The sequence below is a fragment of the Hemicordylus capensis genome, chromosome 1 (assembly GCF_027244095.1).
Source record: "Hemicordylus capensis ecotype Gifberg chromosome 1, rHemCap1.1.pri, whole genome shotgun sequence".
In the NCBI taxonomy this organism is placed as follows: domain Eukaryota; kingdom Metazoa; phylum Chordata; class Lepidosauria; order Squamata; family Cordylidae; genus Hemicordylus; species Hemicordylus capensis.
The window spans coordinates 365,349,587-365,374,156 of NC_069657.1; the positions used below are offsets into that span (position 1 = coordinate 365,349,587).

At 43.2% G+C, this 24,570-nt stretch overlaps 1 protein-coding gene and 1 long non-coding RNA gene across 2 annotated transcripts in view; one reads left to right on the forward strand and one right to left on the reverse strand.

Moving 5' to 3' along the window:
- The window catches only part of NOX3 (NADPH oxidase 3), a 340,950-nt gene that overhangs the window by 258,404 nt on the left and 57,976 nt on the right, over positions 1-24,570 (reverse strand). The gene's annotated exons all lie outside the window — the stretch shown is intronic.
- LOC128344126 (uncharacterized) overlaps positions 1-24,570 on the forward strand; it is an 89,388-nt gene that overhangs the window by 2,116 nt on the left and 62,702 nt on the right. The window contains exon 2 of the long non-coding RNA XR_008315686.1: positions 17,219-17,271. This is a non-coding gene — a long non-coding RNA (uncharacterized LOC128344126). The remainder of the gene's footprint in view (positions 1-17,218; positions 17,272-24,570) is intronic.

A 24,570-nucleotide genomic window follows, 5' to 3' on the forward strand; every position in this document is an offset into this window, starting at 1 on the left:
GCTTCTTTACAAAGGTGGGACTTGCTGTTTGTTGTTGACTTTTCTACTTTTGCTCTTATTGCATTTGTTCTTAGTGCCTGTTCTTGTGCAGCCAGTATTAAACCCTCTGTTTCTTTCTTCAAGTTGCCATTCTTAAGCCATTGCCAGGTCTTGGTGATGTCTGATTTTCTACTTATATTGTGCAAATATTGACCATGCAGTGGCTTATTTTTCCATTTTTCTGCTCGGCTCTTGACTTGTTCTTTCTTGTAGGCCTGCTTTGTTTCATTGGTGTTGAATAGTTTCGCATTATTGACCATTTGAAGTGCATCTTCTTGATATATTCTTCAAGGCCTCTTTTCTCCTCTTCTACTGTTTGATGGACTTGCAGCATTCCTCTTCCACCTGAGCTGCGAGGGAGGTATAGCCTACCTACATCACTGCGGGGGTGCAGAGCATGATTGATGGTCATGATTTTCCTGGTCTTAAGATCTAGCGTCTCTAGCTCTGCCTGGGTCCAGTCTATTATTCCTGCAGTGTATCTGATAACAGGTATAGCCCAGGTGTTTATGGCTTGTATGGTGTTCCCGCCATTGAGTTTGGACTTGAGGATTTTTCTAACTCTCACTTCCAATTTTTCTTTTAACTTCAGCGTGTGCGATGTTATCAGCCTGGAGAATGCCCAACCATTTGTAAGGTTCTTTCTCTTCCAGGTTCTTGATCTTGCTTCCATTGGGCATTTCTATTCCTTCTGTTTTTCTTATTTTCCCTCTGTTCATTATTAATGCAGCACACTTGTCTAGTCCACACTCCATTGCTATATGGCTACTGAATATATGGACAGTGTTTAGCAGTGATTCGATTTCTGACTGGGACTTTCCATACAACTTCAGATCGTCCATGTACAGCAGATGGTTGATTTTGCTTATGTTTTCGATGTTTGGTATCCGAGGCCTGTTTTGTTTAGTATTTGTGAAAATGGAATCATGGCAATTACAAACAACAGAGGGGATAGTGAGTCGCCTTGGAAAATACCTCTTCTAATGCTAACCTGTCCAAGTGTCTCGCCATTGATTGTTAACTGTTTACTCCGCATGCTCATTCCTTTTTTAATAAACATCTGAATGTTTTTGCTGACACCATTTGTTTCTAAAAATTTTAGTGTCCATGTGTGAGGCAATGAATTGAAGGCTTTCTTGTAGTCAATCCATGCAACACTTAGATTTGTTTTTCTTCTCTTGCAATTTTCTAAAATCATGTTGTCAATCAGCAGCTGGTCTTTTGTGCCTCTGGTGTTCGGACAATTTCCTTTCTGTTCAACTGGAAGCTGTTTGTTAGTTAATAAGTGTTGCATTACTTCATCTGCTGCTATTATTATTATTATTATTATTATTATTATTATTATTATAAAATGAATTTCTATACTGCCCTTCTAAAAATGGCTCAGAGTGGTTTACACAGAGATATATTAAACAAATAAGATGGAACCCTGCCCCCAAAGGGCTCACAATCTAAACAGAAACATAAGATAGACACCAGCAAAGGGGTGGATAGGGCCAGTTACACTCCCCCTGCTAAATAAAGAGAATCACCACGTTAAAAGGTGCCTCTTTGCCAAGTTAGCAAAGGCTGCATTGCTAGGGGAAATTACCTTGTCATTGACACATACTCACATAATATGTACATGTAGAAGTGTGGGAAGTAATGTCTGTGCCAGTGTTACCAGATTTCTGCTTTGGAACCATACTAAAGATTCAAAATCCTGAGTTTTTGTTCAGAACTCTCTAATCCAAAATAAACATGACTCACAGTCACATGTATGTGACCCCTAACTTTTCTTTTAACCTAAGGCAGCCTTGGAAGACTTTGAGTTTAAGCAGAAGACTTGGGGTGGTGAGGTGGGTTTCCGTGCACTTCCCCTATAGCAGGACTGCAGAACTTCGGCCCTCCTACAGCTGTTCAATGACAACTCCCATCATCCCTAATTATTTCCCACTGTGGTGGGGGATGGTGGGAGTTGTAGTCCAAAAACAGCTGGAAGGCCAAGGTTGTATAGCCCTGCCTTACAGCCATTTTTCAATTCAAGATTGCCCCATCAAACAACCATATATTTTTCTCTGTGGGGACCAGAGATACTGCGACAGGACTATGAGCACAAAAATGGCCAGAGGAAAGAGTTAGAATTGTGTGTGGCCCTCTCCACACAATTTCTCTGCCCAAATTCATAGCCCCCTATGGCTGCTTTTGGTTTTACTTAAAGTCTGGGGAAAGATACACATGACTTCATAGGCCCATTCAGATGTTTTGCTCACCAAACAGCTCATGGTTACAACTCCGAAAGTGTGTAGGAAGTCCTGCCCCAAAGCTGCCACTCACCCCCTCTCTCCAGCTGCTCACAGTTACAGTGGCAGTCGTCTGCAGGGGGGCTCACTGTATCCACAAGGGAAGGCACTTCCATGATCGGCAGCCTGGCTGTAACCATGAGCTGTTTGGAGAGAGAAATGTCTGAATGGGGCTCATGTCATGTCTAATCCAGCCCTTATATTGGGGTTGGGAAGTGGGGAAAGCCGGCCTGAAACTTCCTCAGAGCATAAGCATCTTGAAGCTCTACAAGCTGTGCGGAAGCACTGGAAGTTGTGGACCTGGCATCTGAATTCAGAGCTGAGCACTTTGTTCTGCTTAAACGAGTTTGAGGCAGAGAGAGACATTTTTTGTACGGCTGGGCTGGGCTGCTCTTGCCTCAGCCAAGTCTTTAGTTCTGAATGCCAAGCAGTGGTCAACTTGTAGAGAGGGACAGTTCCCTGATGTCTTGCTCTTACCTACAGCTTTTAGAAGGCATCAAGGAGGCCATGACTGGTCTGGTGTAGAGGCTAAGAGACTTAACTGCAAATCAAGAAGTCCTACTTTCAGATGTCATCTCAAATATCCTAGGCAAACCACTTCCCCTCAACTTCACTTCCATCTGCAACAGGGTGATAATAATGCTCACTTACCTTACAGGGTTTTCATGAAAATTATAGCAAGAGAACCCACATGAAAAGATCATTCTCATGACCTGCCATAGCAGGGTAGGAGCAGGAAAACCTGGGTAGAGAGGTTCGTTTGGAGCCTCGGGAGCTGCTCCTAACCTACTGCTCCAGAGCAGGGCTACCCTGTTCTTTTACCCTGACTTTTACCAAGATAAGAGGGGCAGAGCCCCATCTTACCTCACAGCCCCAATGGTGTGTGCGACTGGGGCTTTCTGCCGTAGCTCCCAATAGCCCAGCTTGCTTCCAGCAGTGCTGCTTATAGAGTTGCCAGGAAGTCAGGAGCTGCTTCATTGACACAGGCAAATTCTTTGCTGCCCACACAATGCATCATGGGATGGTGGGCTTCCTCCTCCAGATCCCTATAAAGTGATCTCTGCTGCACCGATTATGTGGGTGCGTGGCATGGTGGAGCACTGCAAATCCTTCATTGTGTGGGAGAAGGTGGGTATAATCCTGCTTTCCCACCAGCCCCAGGGGTTTTGGTTGTGTGAATGACCTTGAAGTCTCATTAACTCTCAAAAGTCCTGTACAAATGCTTATTTCTGAGTGGAATCTGGGGCTGAGTTTTTGGATTTCGTAGGGGGTCCTACCTCTCCTTCCATAATTAGAACACTGAATGACCCCGAGTTCACAACCTGCTGATGTTTTCACGAAAAGAGAGGAAATAAGAGTTTTATTTTCTAATGTAAAAGCATTTGTCTCCCTTGAAAACTATTTTATGATAACTGAAAAGTCCTCACATAATGTGCCTACTTCCTTATTTCAGCCCCAGTATCTAAAGGCAGACATACAGTAATATGCAAGACCAATGTTATTAGGCTACAAAAAGTTTCTCCAATGCTCAGGTTGTAAAGATCGTATCAAACAGGAGTGGTAATTCATGTGTCTCCAAATCAAAGGTACTGTCAGTATAACTGAGGACATACAGATAATGTCTGGTCATTTGATTGCTTCTACAAATATCAAAAAGTTTGGCCTCATAAAAAAGCAAGCAAAATCAATAAGAGAGTGGATTCCATGGGCTCCAGCCGCAGTATCTAGTTATTTTCTAATACAAGACATAGCCTAGCTTGTACAAACTGACAAGAATGACAGATATGAATTGATTTTTCTGTATTCTTGTCCATATATGGACACCAAGCCTATTTTTAGTTAAGGATTTTTTGTTCGATATCAGCCATACCTGGATGGTTTTCATGAAGCTTTTTCACAAAGACTCGTGATGACACTTTTCCACAACACTGGTTCTTATAAACCCAGGAGGCAGCCTAGCTTTGCTGAAGGTTTACTTTCCCACTAAAAATAAGGTCTTATCTCCTGAGTCATGTCACATTCCGTGGTCAGATATTTAACTTAAAGTGAGGCACTTCAGATCCCATCCTGGCCCCAGAGAAAAGTCCTTTTTTGAGCAGGCAACCCAAGTGGTGGGGAGAAACATTTAAATGTCATTGTTGCATGCATGGATCCAAATGCATGGAGTAAGATCAGCTATCCAAATTCATACTAAGATCAGCGATCCTAAGGGCAGTTTAAATTGGTCCTGAGTTTTCCCAGCGTGGAGACTCCATCAGGGGCACAGCTATAATTGAACAAAGGGGAATGGGAACAAATGGTCTATGAGGGAGGGGGTCCTGGCCTGTTGTCTGGAAAACACCCTGCTCTTTGCTCTCCCCTCCTTCCTCCCTGACTCATTTGGTAAGCTTCTGGTCAGAGCGTGGGGAGTGTGTGATATTGTATGCATAGGAGCAAGAGAAAGAGCATGCCAAGAATGTGTTTTGTTCTTCACCATGTCCATATAGATCTTCTGAAGCAATGACATAGGTGAGTGGAGGAGGAGGAGACCAGGAGCCCATCTTGACTTCTTTTCCCGGGGCCATCTTCAACATAATTTTGCCCCTGGACTCCATGGTGCAGGGATATATCCTCTCCTTCATATTGGGTGGGTTTTAATTGAGGTAATCCACATGCAGCTCCAAACCCCAATTCTAAAAATCTGAGCCAATTATTCAGATCTGAAGAATTTCAGGGCCCATATTGAAGAATATCAAAATCCATATGAGTGGGATATGAACCTTGGTCCCCCAAATCCTAGTCTGATACTCTAATCTCTACACAGAGGTCTCATTTGGAAATAGCGTGAAACCTCAGGTAGACGAAGCTGAGATTAATCTGTTAAGCCAAGAATCATGCTGCAGACAATTGACTAACTGCGGTTTGGCAACTTCCAGCTTCTGGGCAGAGGAACCCCTCCCTCTTCCTAGTCCACCTAGGATGCAACCCAGCAAGCTCCATTCTGCTCTTGTTACCAGACTGTGGGCAAGGCATCAGCATGCTAGTGAAGCTGCAAACATTGGCTGCGGTGTTAGAGGGGGCATGCTCAGAGCAATTATGCCTTTTTGGCAGTTTTCACTCACCCTTGGCAGGCAAAGACGTGTTAACCCTTTCTGATTTTATTTATTTGTTTATTTATTGAACCACACTGCCCATTGAGATCATCTGGAGAGGTTTGTCTGCAGTTGCCACTGGCTCGTCTGGTGGCTACTCAGGGACAGGCCTTTTCCACTGCTGCCCTGAGGCTTTGGAACACACTTCCTGCTGAAATAGGAGCTTCTCCATCTCTTACAACTTTCAAAACAGCAGTCAAGATGCATTTATTCATCCAGGCTTTTAATTAGATACTGTTTTAATTGTGTTTGAATAATTTTAACTTTTTAATTTTAATTGTTGAAATGTTTTAATCTTTTATTGGCTGTTTTTATTGTCCTGTAAACTGCCCAGAGAACTTGCATTTTGGACGGTATATAAATGTATTAAATAAATAAAATAATAAATAAATATTTCAATTTTCTATACCACCCAAAACTTGCGTCTCTGGGCAGTTTACAATTACTACCATTTAAACATTAAATCAATTAAACAATTAAAATCATTTAAACATTAAAACCATTAACATTAAAATCATTTATAACCCAACATTAAAAATATTAAAACTATAAATCTAATTAAAAGCCTGGGTGAATAAATGTGTCTTCAGCACCTTTTAAAAAGTTGCCAGAAATGGAAAGGTTCTTATTTCAGCAGGGGAATGCATTCCAAAGACCAGGGGCAGCTATGGAGAAGGCCTGTTCCCAAGTAGCCACCAAACAAGTTGATGGCAACCGCAGATGAACCTCTCCAGATGATCTCAACAGGCAGTGAGGCTCATGGTGAAGAAGATGGTCTCTTAAATACCCTAACCCTAAGCAGTTTACGGTTTTATAGGTAGAAAGCCCTTCATACCATTCGGACTACTGTTTTCCACAGCTGGGGAGGAATGGTCTCGTGGCCTCCCTCTTCCTTTCCTCTTCGTATCCCCTGGGAAGAGAGGATCAGGTCCCACTCTTCTCACTTGTACTTTTTAAAAACAGACTACACAAGTGATCCCTCTACCTTTTCTCATCTGTTCACATAATGAGACTGTTACCGGCCACTTGTGACACACCAGCCCATTCTCCAGCAGATATGCCCAGCAGTCCCTGCCCCCCATTTCTCCTGGGACTTGCATTTTTTCCTCCTCCAGACCTCCATCCCTATCCTGTGTATGAGTGCTTATGTTTGGATGGATAAGATATGACTACTAGGAAGAGGGCGAGATTAGTTAGGAGTTGCCCCTTTGAGTTTTGATAGCATTATTCTACTTTTTGTACAAGTTGGTAGGGGAGCGGGGCCCAGGCCCTTCCCCTGTGTGCAGGTATTCTTGGTCTTGGCCAAACCTCATGAGAAAAACCATCCATCTAAAGCAGGATTAAATCACACAAAAGATTTTTCTTGTGCGACAAAGATGGATCTTGTTCCAGAGCAGACCACTCTCTCATGAGAATGCCAGGTCATAGAAACACACATGTGGGCAGTAGGGGTGTGCACGGAACCGCGGAGCTGCGGTCCGGCACTGGGGTGGGGGGTTCCATTAAGGGCGGGGGGGGGCTTTACTTACCCCTCCCGCGCTATCCACACTCTGCCGCCGTATTTACTGTAAAAATTGTCCTCCGATGGCTGCTGCGTTTAAAAAAAATGGCTGCCCCCTTGAAGCCCCGGCCCCCTGCTGCTGCTGCCCTCTTGAAGCCCCCTCCCGCCTCCTTAAATCTCGCCCGGGCCCCGAGATGACTCTTCAGAAGCGGGCGGCGGGGAGATGTCCTCCCGCCCCCTTCCCTGCCGGGCTCAGGCTGCAAAAGACTTTAGGAAGGCTTCTGCGCGCGCACGCGCAGAAGCCTTCCTAAAGACTTTTGCAGCCTGAGCCCGGCAGGGAAGGGAGCGGGAGGACATCTCCCCGCCGCCCGTTTCCCTGCCGGTCTGCCAAAGTACTTTTACTTTTGCAGACCGGCAGGGAAACGGGCGTCCCACCCGTTTCCCTGCCGGTCTGCAAAAGTAAAAGTACTTTTGCAAAAGTAAAAGTACTTTGGCAGACCGGCAGGGAAACGGGCGGCGGGGAGATGTCCTCCCGCTCCCTTCCCTGCCGGGCTCAGGCTGCAAAAGTCTTCAGAAGCCTTCCTAAAGTCTTTTGCAGCCTGAGCCCGGCAGGGAAGGGGGCGGGAGGACATCTCCCCGCCGCCCGCTTCTGAAGAGTAATCTCGGGGCCCGGGCGAGATTTAAGGAGGCGGGAGGGGGCTTCAAGAGGGCAGCAGCAGCAGCAGGGGGCCGGGGCTTCAAGGGGGCAGCCATTTTTTTTTAAACGCAGCAGCCATCGGAGGAGGAGCCATCGGAGGAGCAATTTTTACAGTAAATACGGCGGCAGAGTGTGGAAAGCGCGGGAGGGGTAAGTAAAGCCCCCCCCGCCCTTAATGGAACCCCTCAAACTACCCTTCCGAACCAAAACCACCCCGTGACCGGACCGGTCTGGAGGCCTTTAGAATGGCCTCCGAACCGGTCTGTGCACATTCCTAGTGGGCAGGAAGGTTCTTACCGCCCAGCCCAGTCGACAGTCCACCAAAGTCCTGGGTAGGGTGCCTCGGCAGCATTCCTCCTGGTCCGAGAGACTGCTGGGAATATAAATGCCCTTTAAAAGAGTCTGGTCTCCCTGCAATACATCTCCTTGCTTGGTTGTGCTGCACACGGTCACCTGGCTAGCCAGGGACCATTCTAATCCATGGGTGTCCCATCCCAGAGTACCCTGCAGTGGCTGGTTTTCATTTGCTGCCCAGTAAGGTAATGGTCCAGCAGGTACTGATTAGCTTCATACTCAGTATCTACTTGTCTGCCCACCCAACCTGAAACCACTTGAACACCCGAAGTGGCCCGGACTAGACTTGGGAAATAATATTCGCCAATGCATTTAATAGAATGGACAGAATAATTCTCCAAAATATTATCTTCAATTATAATGACTGCACTAGCGAATATTCTTTTCAAGTCTAGCCTGGACTACTTTGAAGTCTGGAAGGGTTGGGTGCAAGGGGGAAAGTGTGGAGTATGAGTTCGATTGTTAACCAGTGCTGCTGGGATCCCACAACAGTGGGGCACTCTATAGTTGGGTTTACCTCATGAGAGTGCAGGCAAATGGAGAGCTGAAACACATTGGTGTTCCTGTTTTCTCTGGTGGACTGGCCCTCTCATGAGAAGGCTAAGCCCCTGGCTGGAAAGCAGGCACAACGATGAGCGTCTGTTGGATCTTTCTTACTGCTATGCCCAGGTCCGCAAGCCTGGTAGCACCCTTGGTTACAGTGAACCAAATCCCAGGATCCTTTGCCTGCCTTAATATACATATCCCCTCCTAGGAATTCAGTAAGATCTGTTCCTGGAGTACGATATGACCAGCCCCAGCCCTTCCATGATCTGTCAATCGGTGTCTTCTCCCAGGATTTTTGGACATGTCCCTCAGTCTGGTCCCCCCGCCACACCTTTGTGTACATTAAAACCAAAGAAACCACACCCCATTGATAACATCCAGTGGTTGGATGATGAAACTATGGCTTCATGCTTTTGGACAATCACAAACTCAAATCTCTGGCATGTTTACCTCTGATTTGATGTTATGTCCAAATGGGTCCAAAGTTGCATAATATGGGGCTTCTAATCTCCTTAGTTAGGGGCCAACTTTTTAAAAGCTTTTATTCCTCAAAAAATTCTCACATTATGGAGGATGTGTTTTTGGAAATGCTAAGGAAAAGCCTAATGGGTGAAGAACAACCCCTCTGGCAGTCTCCCCTCTAAGCAAGGAAAAACCTTACCTTTGAGAAAAGGGAGAGAGTAAAAAGCATTGAGGAGGACTTGCTAGGTATACGAGAGGCCTCAGTGGCCTCTCCTTATTCCTGCTGGGAAGAATGGGATTTGTAGTTTCTATTGCCTCTTGGAATGAACTGAACAGTTGAGAAAACTACAATTCCATGTTTCCCAACAGAAAATTACAGTATTCCCAGGAAACATAAAATATGTAGTTTTTATGTGGTATTGTTTATGCTCCCGACAAAGAGTTCCAATCCAGCAAAATATTAAATTGTAATTATTTAAAGCAAAATAATTCAGAGCTGACACTGGGCAAATATTTGACCAACTGAGTTTTAAATCCTCTTCTTGCCGATATTTGTGCTAGAAGAGCTCAAATATTTGGAAAGTGCACACAAAAGGCTATTAAGGGATCCCAATGAAATTTACTTTTGAATTCAAATAAATAGAGGGAGACCATTTCTCCCTATTTTGCTCAGATGGAGCAAGTGAACATCAAAGGGAAATTAGTAATCAGGAAGCAGACTGTTCTAAGAGTTTGCTTTCTATGCAGTTATTCTGGCATTATCTGCCATGTGGCATCTATAGGGGGATGAAGGAAGAAGTGCCATTTTGAAGATTATCTGGAAGCAAGCTGGATTTGTGGAGGGCGGGGTTGATATTAAGTATTTTTCTACCACTACTAGCATGTTCAAGTGCTTCTTTTATTTATTTAATTAATTAATGCCTTCCCCATTTGTTTGAATGATCAAGAGAGCTTAGAAAAAAGACAAATATCACACTTCTACTGTGAGCACTGTAGCTTTACTACCCACCTTCAAAGTTATTTTTAAAAGCATTCCTGACCAGCCTCTGTCAAGCTGCTTTCCATCGATGTTTGTTATACATACTGAACATGCCAGTGGATCGAATACTAGGGTGAGGGAGCCAGTTCTGTTACTAAGATGCTATCTGCTCCCAGGTCACTTTCCCCATCACATGTCTTGTCTTTTCATAACCTAACTGTATACCCTAATATATATGTAATATTTGTGTTGTATCCTTTTTTTTTTTTTTTGGTGATTTACAAGTCTCTCCCAGTGGGGATCTTGTAGAGAGTGTGGGGGGTGGAGTCAGAAAAAGGAAGGAAAGGAGGAAGAAAGGAAAAGGAGGCAATGGAGATGTTTCTTTAAAAAGTTCTTAGTTAAACTTAGATAGGATACTTTATGCTTACAAGGGAAGCAGTTATAAAATGATGTTTATTCAGATCACAATGATTTTCTATTAATTCTTCCCCCTTTTCTTTCTTTTTAGTCAAAATGCTATGCTATGATATTCTTGAAACAACATTCCAATGGCAACATGCTTGCCATTTTAAAAGAAATCAAGGACACTTCACAGAAACATAACCATGTTTTTTTAGGCTTTTACCTTGTAGCAGTCCCCTGCTAACTGGGCAAAGAGGCACCTTTTACTGTGGTGATTCTCTTTATTTAGCAGGGGGAGAGTAACTGGCCCTATCCACCCCCAGCACAGTACCTCCAGTGACTGTTGCTGGTGTGTATCTTGTGTTTTTTAAGAATGTGAGCCCTTTGGGGACAGGGAGCCATTTTATTTATTTATTATTTCTCTGTGTAAACTGCCCTGAGCCATTTTTAGAAGAACGGTATAGAAACTGAATTAATAATATTAATAACAACAACAACAACAACCCCCAGTGAGGCACTACCTTGGCGTGGTTGTGGGGCTTGTATGCTCTGAGGAAGGTGAAAGCTATGCCAGAGGTCCAACCATACTGGACAGGTCTCACCAGAGGAGCCAGACAAAGAGTGCCTCTCCCATCAACAATATGGTGAGACGTAACTTTAATGAATCTATACCGGATCGGTCGTCGCCCGGGTCAACAAGGACCGTGCCAGGTGCTATAGTCCCTGGACATCTGGTGGCAAGTGGGCAACAGGACTCAGGATCTTCAGTTGAGCAACCAGGGCTGAAGACAGCAAAGTTGCTGGAAGAAACGTCGCTTAACCGAAAAAAATATACGAAAAATGCCAACAAGGAAATAATGATCTGCTATTACATGTCTAGTCCAACCAGGTTATTTAAAAAGAATGTACCAAATTTGGAAAGAGAAGCATCCAGATACAGAAATAACAGAACAAAGGCTAGCAGACCAGAGAAGATACATAATAAGAAATAAAGTGTTCACAGGAGTTGAGCTGGAAGAACTGGAAAGAGCAACACAGGCTCAAGATCTGGAAGAAGAATTACCACCAATTGAAGAAGTTGCTCAGGCGCAGGTGGAGGAGGTGTTGGAAATCGAGGATGCCACTGTTACTGAGCTGTTTCAAAATCAAAACCAGGCAACCACCCCTTTGCCTTCACCTCAAAAACCCAAATGCCGTTTAACAGAAAAGCAACAAGAACTAAAGCAAAAAATAACTGAGCACATGAACCAAACAACCACCAGGGTTCGACTTCCAGCTCTAAAAACAGTTGCCAAAAAACAACTTGCTCAGGCATTAAAAGATGTCAATGCTGCACTTGCAGAGATAACAACCTAGAATTTGCAAGAAACAAACCAACTAATGTACAGTGCAGCAACAATAACAGCACAAGAGCTCGGATATAAGATCAGTGGACCTGTCAAAAAAGAAAGCAGTACATCACCTAAATGGAAGATTAGATTAGAAAATAAAATCTCCAGGCTTAGATCAGATGCTAGTAAATTGAAAGATATGAAAGACAAGAAGCTGAAGAATGAAAACACCAAACAGTATCTGATCCAAAAATACCACCTAGATTCAAGGAAAATTAGAGAAGTCCTGGAAATAATAAAGCAGCAAATAACAGCAGTGTCAAAGAAGATTAGCAGGTATGAAGCCAGAATTACACAACACAGGCAGAATCTCCAATTCCAGTCGAATCAGAGATGTTTCTACCAAAGCATAGAAGGAGAAACTGCAAGAAACATAGAAACACAAAATCAAGAAGAAACTGTGCAATTCTGGGGGACATTATGGGACAATCCAATAGATTATAATAAGAAAGCAGGCTGGATGAAAGAGGTCAAAGAATGTAACCAACAAATGCAAGATCTAATAATAACACCAGAATTAATAAGTGAAAGAGCAAAGAAAATTAAAAATTGGACTGCTCCAGGCAATGATGAACTGCATGGCTTTTGTCTTAAACACCTAACAAGCCTTCATAAACAACTATCAAAACAGTTCAATCACATTTTGCTAGGAGGTGATATTGAACAATGGCTAACAACTGGGAAATCTCATCATGAAAGACCCAGCAAAAGGTGCAGTTCCAAGTAATTATAGACCGATAACCTGCCTTCCAACCATGTTCAAATTATTAACTGGAATAATAGCAGATGAAGTCATGCTACACTTATTAACTAACAAACAGCTTCCAGTTGAACAGAAAGGAAATTGTCTGAACACCAGAGGCACAAAAGACCAGCTGCTGATTGACAAATTGATTTTAGAAAATTGCAAGAGAAGAAAAACAAATCTAAGTGTTGCATGGATGGACTACAAGAAAGCCTTTGTTTCATTGCCTCACACATGGATACTAAAATGTTTAGAAACAGCTGGTGTCAGCAAAAACATTCAGATATTTATAAAAAAAGCAATGAGCATGTGGAGTACACAGTTAACAATCAATGGCGAGACACTTGGACAGGTTAGCATCAGAAGAGGCATTTTCCAAGGGGACTCACTATCCCCTCTGTTGTTTGTAATCGCCATGACCTCACTTTCACAAATACTAAACAAAACAGGCCTCGGATACCAAACATCTAAAACATCAAGTCAAATCAACCATCTGCTGTACATGGACGATCTGAAGTTGTATGGAAAGTCTCAGTCAGAAATCGAATCACTGCTAAGCACTGTCCATATATTCAGTAGCGATATAGCAATGGAGTTTGGACTAGACAAGTGTGCTGCATTAATAATGAACAGAGGGAAAATAAGAAAAACAGAAGGAATAGAACTGCCCAATGGAAGCAACATCAAGAACCTGGAAGAGAAAGAACATTACAAATACTTGGGCATTCTCCAGGCTGATAACATCGCACACACTGAAGTTAAAAGAAAAATTGGAAGTGAATACCTCAGAAGAGTTAGAAAAATCCTCAAGTCCAAACTCAATGGCGGGAACACCATACAAGCGATAAACACCTGGGCTATACCTGTTATCAGATACACTGCAGGAATAATAGACTGGACCCAGGCTGAGCTAGAGACGCTGGATCGTAAGACCAGGAAAATCATGACCATCAATCATGCTCTGCACCCCCACAATGATGTAGATAGGCTATACCTCCCTCGCAGCTCAGGTGGAAGAGGAATGCTGCAAGTCCATCAAACAGTAGAGGAGGAGAAAAGAGGCCTTGCAGAATATATCAAGGACAGTGAAGAAGATGCACTTCAAATGGTCAATAACGCGAAACTATTCAACACCAATGAAACAAAGCAGGCCTACAAGAAAGAACAAGTCAAGAACCGAGCAGAAAAATGGAAAAATAAGCCACTGCATGGTCAATATTTGCACAATATAAGTGGAAAATCAGACATCACCAAGACCTGGCAATGGCTTAAGAATGGCAACTTGAAGAAAGAAACAGAGGGTTTAATACTGGCTTCGCAAGAACAGGCGCTAAGAACAAATGCAATAAGAGCAAAAGTCGAAAAGTCAACAACAAACAGCAAGTGCCACCTTTGTAAAGAAGCAGATGAAACAGTGGACCACCTAATCAGCTGTTGTAAAAAGAGCGCACAGACTGACTACAAACAAAGGAATGACAAGGCAGCAGGAATGATACACTGGAACATCTGCAAAAAATACAAGCTACCTGTAGCCAAACATTGGTGGGACCATAAAATTGAAAAAGTTGAAGAAAATGAAGATGTAAAAATATTACGGGACTTCCGACTACAAACAGACAAACATCTGCCACACAATACACCAGAGTCAAGTCAAGTTTTATTTACGGTCCTAGACCAAACAATCCATGCATGCAAACAGCAGAACAATTTATAGAAAACTCTATAGGTTCTCATTATACATCTTAAAAGCAATATAACAAAATTTGGCTACAGAGTTAAAATTTAAAACATTTTCATCAGAAAGTAAGAATTTAACAAGTTGTTCAGCAGATCGATCTGTCTGTTTACAGACCAGAGGTAAAATTAAGTGCTCCCTTGGTTGCCTATGTAATTTAAAGGATAATAGAATATGCTCAATGGATTCTATTTCCCCACACCAGATATAACTGTAGTTGAGAAGAAAGAAAAACAAGTGAAAATAATCGACATAGCAATACCAGGGGATAGCAGAATAGAAGAAAAAGAAATAGAAAAAAATCACCAAATACAAAGATCTACAAATTGAAATGGAAAGGCTGTGGCAGAAGAAGACCAAAATAATCCCAGTGGTAATTGGCGTCCTGGGTGCAGTTCCAAAACAACTTGAAGAGCACCTCAACACCATAGGGGCCACAGAAATCACCATCAGCCAATTACAAAAAGCAGCTTTACTGGGAACAGCCTATATTCTGTGACGATATCTATAACAATTGACAATAAAATTCAGCCATCCCAGGTCCTTGGGAAGGACTCGATGTCTGGATAAAACAAACCAGTCAATAACACCTGTCTTACTGTGTAAACAAGAAATAATAATAATAATAATTCTGCCATGCCCTTTGCAGTCTCCTTGCTCCTCCTCCTGCTGCTTGGCAACAGGGATACCACATCCTTGCAGTTCCTGCATTTAAAGGGACAGAACATCATTGGGGAAAGCATGCTTTAAATAAAAGGAGAATAGATATACATACAAGGAGCCCTTTCATTGACCCAACACCTAATCTAGCCCCATTCCTGGGGTTTTCAGATGTCCGCCCCCCTCCCATTAGTTACTTTAGTTTTATTTAGAATGTAATTTTAAGAGTGGGCGGTATATCAAGTGTTTCCAACAAACAAACAAACAAACAAAACAAACAAACCATCTTACAAAGCCATACAAGTCTAAAAAACCGCAGCCACAACTGCAGCCAACTCTGCCAAACTTTGATTGCATTTCCTTATAAGATTTTGCAGTGAATTTTGCATGGGTCTCCTTTCATCTCAAATGCACATCTTCTTTTACCTTCCTTTAAAATCTTAGCTGCCTCACCATCGCAGAAGAATCTGTGATTGAGATTATATCTAGCCCAACAAGCTGCTATTCTTTCAGGGTAGTATCAGCTAATTGCTCGTCCAGTCAGGACTAGGGATGTGTGAGCTGGCTGAATCCGAACCGCATTCCAACCAACCTGGCCCAGTCCAGGTTTGGGTTCAGCCGAACCTGGTCCGGCTTTGGGTTTGGCCAAACTGGGTGTGGCATTGGTTTTGGCCAAACTGGGTCTAGCTTCAGGTTTGGCTGAACTGGGTCCAGTCTGGTTCAGCCATTGAACTGAGCCAAATAGGTTTGCGGGCCAGTTCAGGGATACTTGTAAAGGGGAATCCTTGAGGATTCCCCTTTACAAGTAAAGGGGGCATCTTTTATCCCTATCCTAAAGGTGCCGGCGGCGGGGAGGGGGAGGTGGTGAGAGAAAGTGGCCTCTGTACCTTTAGCAGAGGCAGTGAGAAAGTGGCAGAGACAACAGAGGTGGCAGGGAGTTGCGGCATGGACTCCTCCAAGTCCCCTGCCAGCCTCCTGAATGACAACCTGGGCATTCAGGAGGCCAGCAGGGGGCTTGGAGAAGCCCCTGCCACTGACCCCTGCTGCCTCTGATGTCCCTGCAACTGCCTCGCCGCCTCTGCTAAAGGTTTGGAGGCCCCCTTCTCTCTCCACCTTTAGGTGAAACTTTTAAAGTTTCTCTCACAACTTTAGGATAGGGATTAGGGATTCCCCTTTACAAGTATCCCCAAACCAGTCCACAAACCAATTCTTAGAACCAGGACTAGTCCGGTTGGAACTCGGACCGGCCAAACTGGGCTGGCTCGATTCAAAGTGTGGTTCAAATCAAGCTGGCTTGCACATCCCTAGTCAGGACACAATCTTATTTACACTTTATAGAATTAGGTCTGTGAATGGAGTGGGGTTTATTTCCAGGTCAACATGCAGAGAATCCAGCTGTCAGTCAGCCTAACCCAATCAGTTTGTACCTATTTGGTGATCACTCAGATGCTGCTGGCAGAAGCCAAGGATAAATAGCCACATTCCTTTCATTTAAAAAGGCTCATTACTTACTTGCCCTTGCTGGTGCTATGTGTCCCTAGTTGTTCCTTGTTCACGTCTGGATATATTGATTGGGCTTTCACCATTATTACTATTATTATTATTGGCAATGGTACGTCAGCCCAGTAACATTGCATGTACACAAGTTGCACAAATTGGAAACAATGGGCTCACTCATGTGTAACATCATTTGTGCAACTTGCATGCACACAGCATTGCAGGGCTGATGTACCCTTGTATGGTATGCCAGCCATTATTCTATTGCCTTTCAACATAAAGTTTTCAAACCTATTTAGCAGAATCTCTTCCTAAAGGGGCTCATAATCTAATAATAATTTTTAAAAAAAGACACAAAAGAAACACCAGCAGCATCTACTGGGAGAGACTAGTTTGGGATGAATAGGGACAGTTGCTATTCCTCTGCTAAATGTAAGAAAGCTACCACTTTAAAAGTTGCCTCTTTGCCTTGCAATGCTCTCTCAGGATGGACTTATTTATTGACAGTTGCTAGCCATTGATTATTCATTCTGGTATCTCCCTTGCTGTTGCTACCTCTGTGAATTTCTATTACTGGCTAGTATTTAAGTAGAGCTGGGTATTATGGCACAGTGTTGTTGAAATGAATAATGAATCCCTAAACTCTAATCACTGTTAATACTAGCTTCTAATAAGTGTGATTTACCTAATTAAATATGCATTGTGGTCTGCATGTTATTTATGGTGCTGTAATAATGTATTAGGTAAATACAATATACAAATCTCGCCATTTCCAAAATGTAATCTTTGTCTGGCAGATAATTCTCCATCATGTATCACTTTCCAAGAGCCTAGGCTGTTGACTCCAGAGGTAACTTCTTATTTGCATATAGTTAAATTCCACAAGAAGAAGGATAACTGAATATTGTACAGCTACAATCATGTTTCATAGCAAAGCAATTTAGCTGTTATGAATTTTCATAGCGCAAGGCATTACCTGACTAGATATACTAGCAGCCTACCCAATTTGGCTTAAAAAAAATCTCAAGTGGTGACTGATACAATTTTAACTACAATCGCTCACATTATCATGTGTGCGTGTGACACTATTATGGAAGAGCTCATTTTGACTGCATATTTAAGGCTTTACTTTAAAAGCACATAAAAATGAAGCTTCTCCCTTTTCCTACTTAGGAAAGCAGGGTGAGGGTTTTTTTCACCCATAGTGAAAACTCACACAATATACATTCCTATGTATGTTGAATGCTCTGCATACTTTTAAAATGTGCTTTGATTGAAGTGCCCATCAACTTGTTATATGCATTACATAGTATGCCGCAACTGGGATAAGGATAGATTCATGACTTTTGACTGGCAGGTAAGTACTGTTAGGTATATATTTCTGATAATGCTTTGAAAGAGTGTATTAGCAACTGTAACATTTCTGTAAAGGAAAGACATAATACACGTTTTTTATGTACATCCCTTCACAAGGGATGTCTCTTACAAGTCTATCCCTCTTTTCTTAAGTCATCTAAGTTAGATGCCATCACTACATTTTGTGTCACTGAATGCAGTAAGTTAATTGTGCTTTAACAGGTGCTTTCAGCGCAGTCATACTATCCTCACGTTGCATTAATGTGTCTCAAGGGAGGCTGTTGTTAAACTGAGACAATAAGTTCGTTCACACGATCAGGCCTACCCATCCTTGGGCAGTCCTACCTGGGTAGGGCTGCTCATGTAAAGCACCAGAATTGTGACTGATCCCAGCACTGCCCCACTGGGTGGCCCAGGAATTACCCAGTGTCACGCCACTGTAGTCTCTCCATGGCTGTTTTACCTCTCCCTCTCCCCTTCCCCAGGCAGGGCCCCAGAGTTTTTGAGGGAAGGGGGTTTGGTTCACCTGAGCCTTCCTCCTCCAGGCTCCTTGGGGTCGCTGTGGCAGTCTCTCTTCGGAGGCCTCCAGCACTCACCCTCCAACTGCCTCTCATCACTGGCCGACCCTGCCTTAAATCCCTCCTGTCAACTGATGCATCCCACGCCCCTGCTAATTGGACCTCCGCCCTGCCATATCAGGCTGCTCTCGCCCATATCCCCCTCAGTTGTGCCTCTGTCTGCTGCTACCTCCTCCCTCGCTCGCCTCCGCCCTTCCCCCGGCCCCTCTAGCCCGGCTCCTTGATCTCGCAGCGTCTCAGCTGGCTGCTTGTTGGGCTGCCCCACCTGGCTACCTGCCCTGCCTGGGGCCTCTCTGGCTTTGGCTGCTGAATGAACATCGGAGCTGGTAAGGCTGGCAGGGGCCCCTGCTGTACACCCAGGTACAAGGGCACAAGTGTGTCCTTCTACTGGGACTCCCAGTCATGTGAAATGCTCAGGCTGCTTGCAGCCTCAGTAGACACAGAGCCAGGTGCCCAGCTTGAGGGAGAATCCCTCAATGCACTGCTCTCCTCATGTGGTGCATTGTGGGATTTCTGGAGGCCATGCAGCATTTCCCTGGCCTCAAGAACAATGTGCCATTCACCGCAGCAGTGGTCATGTGAGCCGCAGTGCAGTGCAGCAACAGGAGCAAGACGATTGTGTGGGGAAGGTAGCTATACTCCTGACTTCCCTACAGCCCTCCCTAGCCACCAGGGGTTTCAACTGTGTGAACGAGCTTAACAACTGTCCCTGCTTGAAGTAAGACTACAGTTCAAGAGGCATGATTATGAGTCTGTATTTTTAAAAAGACAAACAAATCAACATTAACTAAGCATTACACATCTGCCCCTCAATCTAGTTATTGTTAATTGGTTGATAGGCATTATTTAATACAGAGACCATTTGGCTATATTTGAAGGCGAAAAGGCCATAACACGTCAGGGCTCAATTTCATAGCACTATGCCTATGCAGCTTCAGCTTCCATGTGGGTTTTTAATAATGTGCCACAGCTGATGTCAATATGACATGAAATGATAATTGGTTCCAAATCAGTTCATTCTGATTTATTCCTCATTTTCACAGTATTTTGGCTTGACCTGACAGAGCATCTACTGCAGATCATCTTGACTGCTTCACATTTATTTGAAAAGCTGACCCCTTTGCCTTTCCAAAATGAGGTGTTTTAAAGACAGGAACATGTAATGCTCATCTAAATGAAATGAAAGCGCTCCTATTTTGTAAGATAGCCTCTATTTCTGAAGCATCCCACTTCTCTTGGCTTATAGGATTTCATCTTCCAGGTGTGTACATTTAAAAATGTAGCAGAGCATAACAGAGTGGAAACTGAGGATTGTTTTGTTTATTGAACAAAGTTATGAAGGTTTATTACTTAACTATTGCCAAATCATAAACAGCAGACCTATTCTGAGTGAAAGATCACCCTAACAGAAAAATAACAGTCTCAAGCATCAAGTCTCAAGTGCCAACTGACCAGGCAGTCTACAGAACTGATGATTGACACAAACATTCTAAACTCTATCCTAAGCCTATAAACAGATATACATACAATCTTGCAGTGGCAAAAACAAAAACAATGTATATACACCTAAATCCAAATTAAAAATACATGAACAACAGGATAACATAATTATTGATAAAGGATTACCCTCCCCTGCCCCCATGTAGCATTATTCTTTCTTCTTGAAAGCTAGAAATGTCAAATACAAAAGACAGAAGTAACACTTTCAGGCACAGTATTTACTCAGACCAATAAATAAGGAGATGAATAGTAGGTTGTTAAATCTTTAACAGAAGTGAAATTACACAGCATGTTGGGACACCCTCAAGTAACATCAGGGCAGGTTCACTCTTCCACCCAGTTCAGACATAGCACGTAACCACGGATCCAATGGACCCGCAGTTCCACATCCACCTCCCCACACTCTCCAGTCCATGTTCGGACGACAGGGAGAGCTGCCCCTCTCCAGTCAGCGAGACTGCAGAGAGGCCGGGGAGCTGGCCTTGACAGGACAGCCCACACAGCCAATCGGGCCAGAGTGAGCACCCCTAACTGTGGTGCCAGCATTCATACGTAACGCAGGCACCACAAAAACCAGAGTTAAGGGAGGCAAAACTCCACTCTGACCAAAGGTTCAGAATGGAGTTTGGCAAGGGAAACCACAGGTCCCATTTTGCCCTTAACTACGGTTTTCTGAATTTGGACGACGGGCTTCGGAAATCAGAAGTGAAGGTACCTCCAATTTCCTATGTTGTCTGAACTCGACCTTGGTGTGACCCCGTCCTGCTCACGTGTTGTGGCCAGCATACATTTGAACCAGCCCATAGTGATATTCCTAAAGGAGATAGTACTATTGGCGGTGTCTTTCCTAATCCTTCTCAAGGTTATGGACTACTTGATCCTTTCCTTCCTGATCCTTCTGGGTACCTTTCTTCACTGTCTCTATTCGGTGCCCTGCTATTCCTCTGAGCATAATTTTACCACAAATCCAGACTTAATCAGCTCATGATATCACACTTTAAAATATTCAGGGCCTGCATTCCTGAAAGCAATTTCTTTTATAAAATAAACTCTTGAAATTCTTGATTACAACAAATTGTTTCAATGTCAGAAGGATTTGGCCCAGCCATGGGCCAAACGAGATGTTAAAAAAGAGATACAGGTAACATTTTACCAATTCTTTACAAATGAAAAGCAGTTTGGGGAGGAGAAGTGAGGTTGGGGAAGATCCACATAGCCACTTCCCCACCAATTGTTTTACTGCTGAAAATCAACTCCCAAACAACGTATCTTGAGGGGTGGGAGCAGATCAAAGGCAATTTTGAATGGGAAAATAGTGGGTGGAGAAAGCAATATGTAACCTCTTTCCCTTGTCTTGTCTCTGCTTAGGATTGCAATTGCCTGATGATGCTTTTAATTTAAAAAAAATATATGTCAGAATGTTTGTTAGTTTCATCTCAATCACTGCGCTCAGAAGGTGATGCTCATGACCTGCATTTCTCAGATGAAAACTCTCTTTCTGAAAGCCTACTTCAGCATGCTTCCTCAGCATTTTGGTCCAGTGTCTTGTTTGTTTGTTTGTTTACTTACTTACTTATTTATTTATTTCCATTTATATCCCACTCTTCTTTCAAGGAGCCCAGAGCAGAGTACATGGTGAAATTCATCCTCACAACAACCCTCTGAAGAAGGTTAGGTTGAGAGGCTGGCCCAGAGTTACCCAGTATGCTTGTTATATCTTTGTTGATGTTAAAGACTATATTCCACATAGCTTCAGCTCTGTTCAAATGCCATGCTGCATACAACGATAGCTTAAGGATCATTACTGAACCCTCTGGCTCCATTCCTGATCTCCACATCTTCATCCAGCAGTTTGAAAGAGACTGCATACATGCAGCTTGTATGCATATAGGCTCTGTTCAGAGACCTGGACAAACCAGGTCAGGGAGGGGATCAGTAGGCTCGATCTCAGCCCCTGCATTTATTGTCTGTAGCATGTTGTCTGCACAAAGCTGATAATATAACCAGCTCTTGTTCCTCAGTAACCAATCCAGATTTGTTTGAATTCATTATTGAGCTTTCAGTTCACTAATGATTTTAGCTTTCTTGATTTAATTAGTGTATTACCTAATGAACATATTAAAGCAGGTTAATTTGAAGGGAGAAAGAGAATGCCACACTCTCCTTGTGGGAGAATACGAAACAGAAAGATGGAGGAATGGCCGGTGGCCTTCTCAGTGATAACCTCAGTGTTGTTTGTAGGGGATGCACTTAGTAATGACACTACTGGCTCATATAGTGAACTATCATTGCTCTAATAGTTTTAAATATGGCATCCCATAGCAGTCAGGACACTGTGACATTTAGACAGTTCAAGACACATTGTGAAGAAAATGAGAAATGAGCCAAAATAGGATGCTCATACTAGGACAGTCTTAGAGATCTTCTGTGTGCAAAGCATCTGCTCTCCAAGTGAGCTACAGCCCTTCCCCAAGCCTAAGGAGATATAACTACTAGTGGCTTAGTACTAACCACCAACCCTTCTCAAAACTCCCCCTCTCTGATAAACTCGTCATTTTCTTCAAGTTCCTAGAAAGAATTGTACTACAGTACAGATGCATGCAGCACCACAATGTGCTCTTGTAGCAGGCTATATTAAGCATATTTATTCCCAAGTAAACATGGATCGGCCTAAAAGTGTCTAAATTGACTATGTGGTAAACATGGATCAGACTACAAGTGTCTAAATTGACTGGATCATGTGTAATATGATGATATAGCTCTATCTCGTTAGGTATGTGCTTTAGAGGTATGCCTGAATAGAACTGGGCTGATCTGACCAGTTCAAACTCGAACCTGCCCAGCCCCCAAAGAAGGGGTGCTGGTACGAGTTCAAACCAAACCAACCCCGGTTCTAATGGAACCAGTTTGGAACCGGTTCAGCAGTTTGAGGGGTATGGTTATAAAGGGGAATCCAGTGAGGATTCTCCTTTACAAGTAAAGGAGAGAACCCTACCTCTAAAATACTTCTAATGGCAGCCAGAGGGTGCAGTAATGATCCTTAAGCTGTCGTTGTATGCAGCATGGCATTTGAACAGAGCTGAAGCTATGTGGAATATAGTCTTTAACATCAACAAAGATATAACAAGCATTACTGGGTAACTCTGGGCCAGTCTCTCAACCTAACCTTCTTCAGAGGGTTGTTGTGAGGATAAATTTCACCATGTACTCTGCTCTGGGCTCCTTGGAAGAAGAGTGGGATATAAATGGAAATAAACAAATAAGTAAATAAATAAATAAATGGGAGCAGGATGGCACTGTACCACTGGTGGCAACAGCAACTCCTCTAAAGTCTGGACCGGGTCAAGTGCTCCAGTGCGGCACAGTTCCATGCATGGAGGTCACGCAGATGGCCTCCATGCACGTATGGAGTCCAGAACCAGGCCATGCTGGAGTGGTCTGGACTTTAGAGCAGCCACCACTGCAGCTGGTGGTAAGATGCCCTCTCACTGCCACCCTAGCTGCCATTAGAAGTATTTTAAAGGCAGGGTTCCTCCCTTTGCTTGTAAAGGAGAATCCTCGCCAGATTCCCTTTTACAAGCATACACCTCAAACAGAATTGAACCCGTTTCAAATCGGTTTGGCCTGATTCAGTCCTTGAACCAAACTGGGAGCTGGCTTGACTCAAGCTGGCTTGCAGACTGGCAGTCTAGTTCAAATTTGTTTCAAATTTGAACCAAACCACTGGAATCAGTTCCGTGCACACTAATGTGCTTAATTAACCTGTTAAACATAAATGGGATATAAGCATTCAAAACTTTGATTCATTTGTCATTGGAACTAAAGGGAATTTGTGATAGTGGAAGATGAGTATTTTGGGGCTGGGGCTTCTCAGTAGCTGCCCCTAGATTGTGGAATGCACTCTCCATAAGAGGTCTATCATCCCTAGAAGCACTCAAGAGAGTTGTAAAGGCCCATTTTTAAAGCTTATCTTTTAATAGTATTTTAATAGTTTTAATTTACTTTATGTTTATATTTTAAATGATTTTAAATTTTGATTGTGAACTACCCTGAGCTAGTTTGAATGCGTGGTATATAAATAAATAAAGGTGGTCCCCCAGATTTCCCCCTACTGAATTCCCCCTACTGCTGCAATCTGCTCCATCTCATCTCATGTTGTTCTGAAAGTTTCTTGGCCCTCTGGAGTGGATTTCGGGGTACTGGAAGCTGCAGTGGAGAGGAGGAGAAGCTCCATCGTACAAGCAGAACTCTGTTCACACTTTTCTGGAGCCAGTCCTTTGTTCTTCGTCTTTTGTTAATGTCATCTCTTTGCGTTTTTTGTTTCTTTTAATCTGATATCTGCTGTATGTTTCATGGAAGTCAGATAGAAGTATCTATTACTGTGGAAGAAGATTGCACTATTATGAAGAGTGAATTACAAGAAAGACTACAATGAATTTAAACAGTGTACTTTTGCACTTTTCCTTATTTAAAGTGTGAGGCTGCAATCTAACACAGAGTGAAGTGTGCTTAACTCTGTATTAGATTGTGCCTTGATTTAACAACAGGATGCTAGGTTGTTTCTATTTGCTGGCGGCTTTGAGTGTTCTACTGGTCCATTGCTGCTTACTCTGCTGCTTTTAGGAAACATTATGGTTTCTATCCTTTTATAGTTTTTGTTTCATTTTTGTCTCTGTGGTGTTTAACTTGTTTGGGTTTTTTATTTGTAAACCACC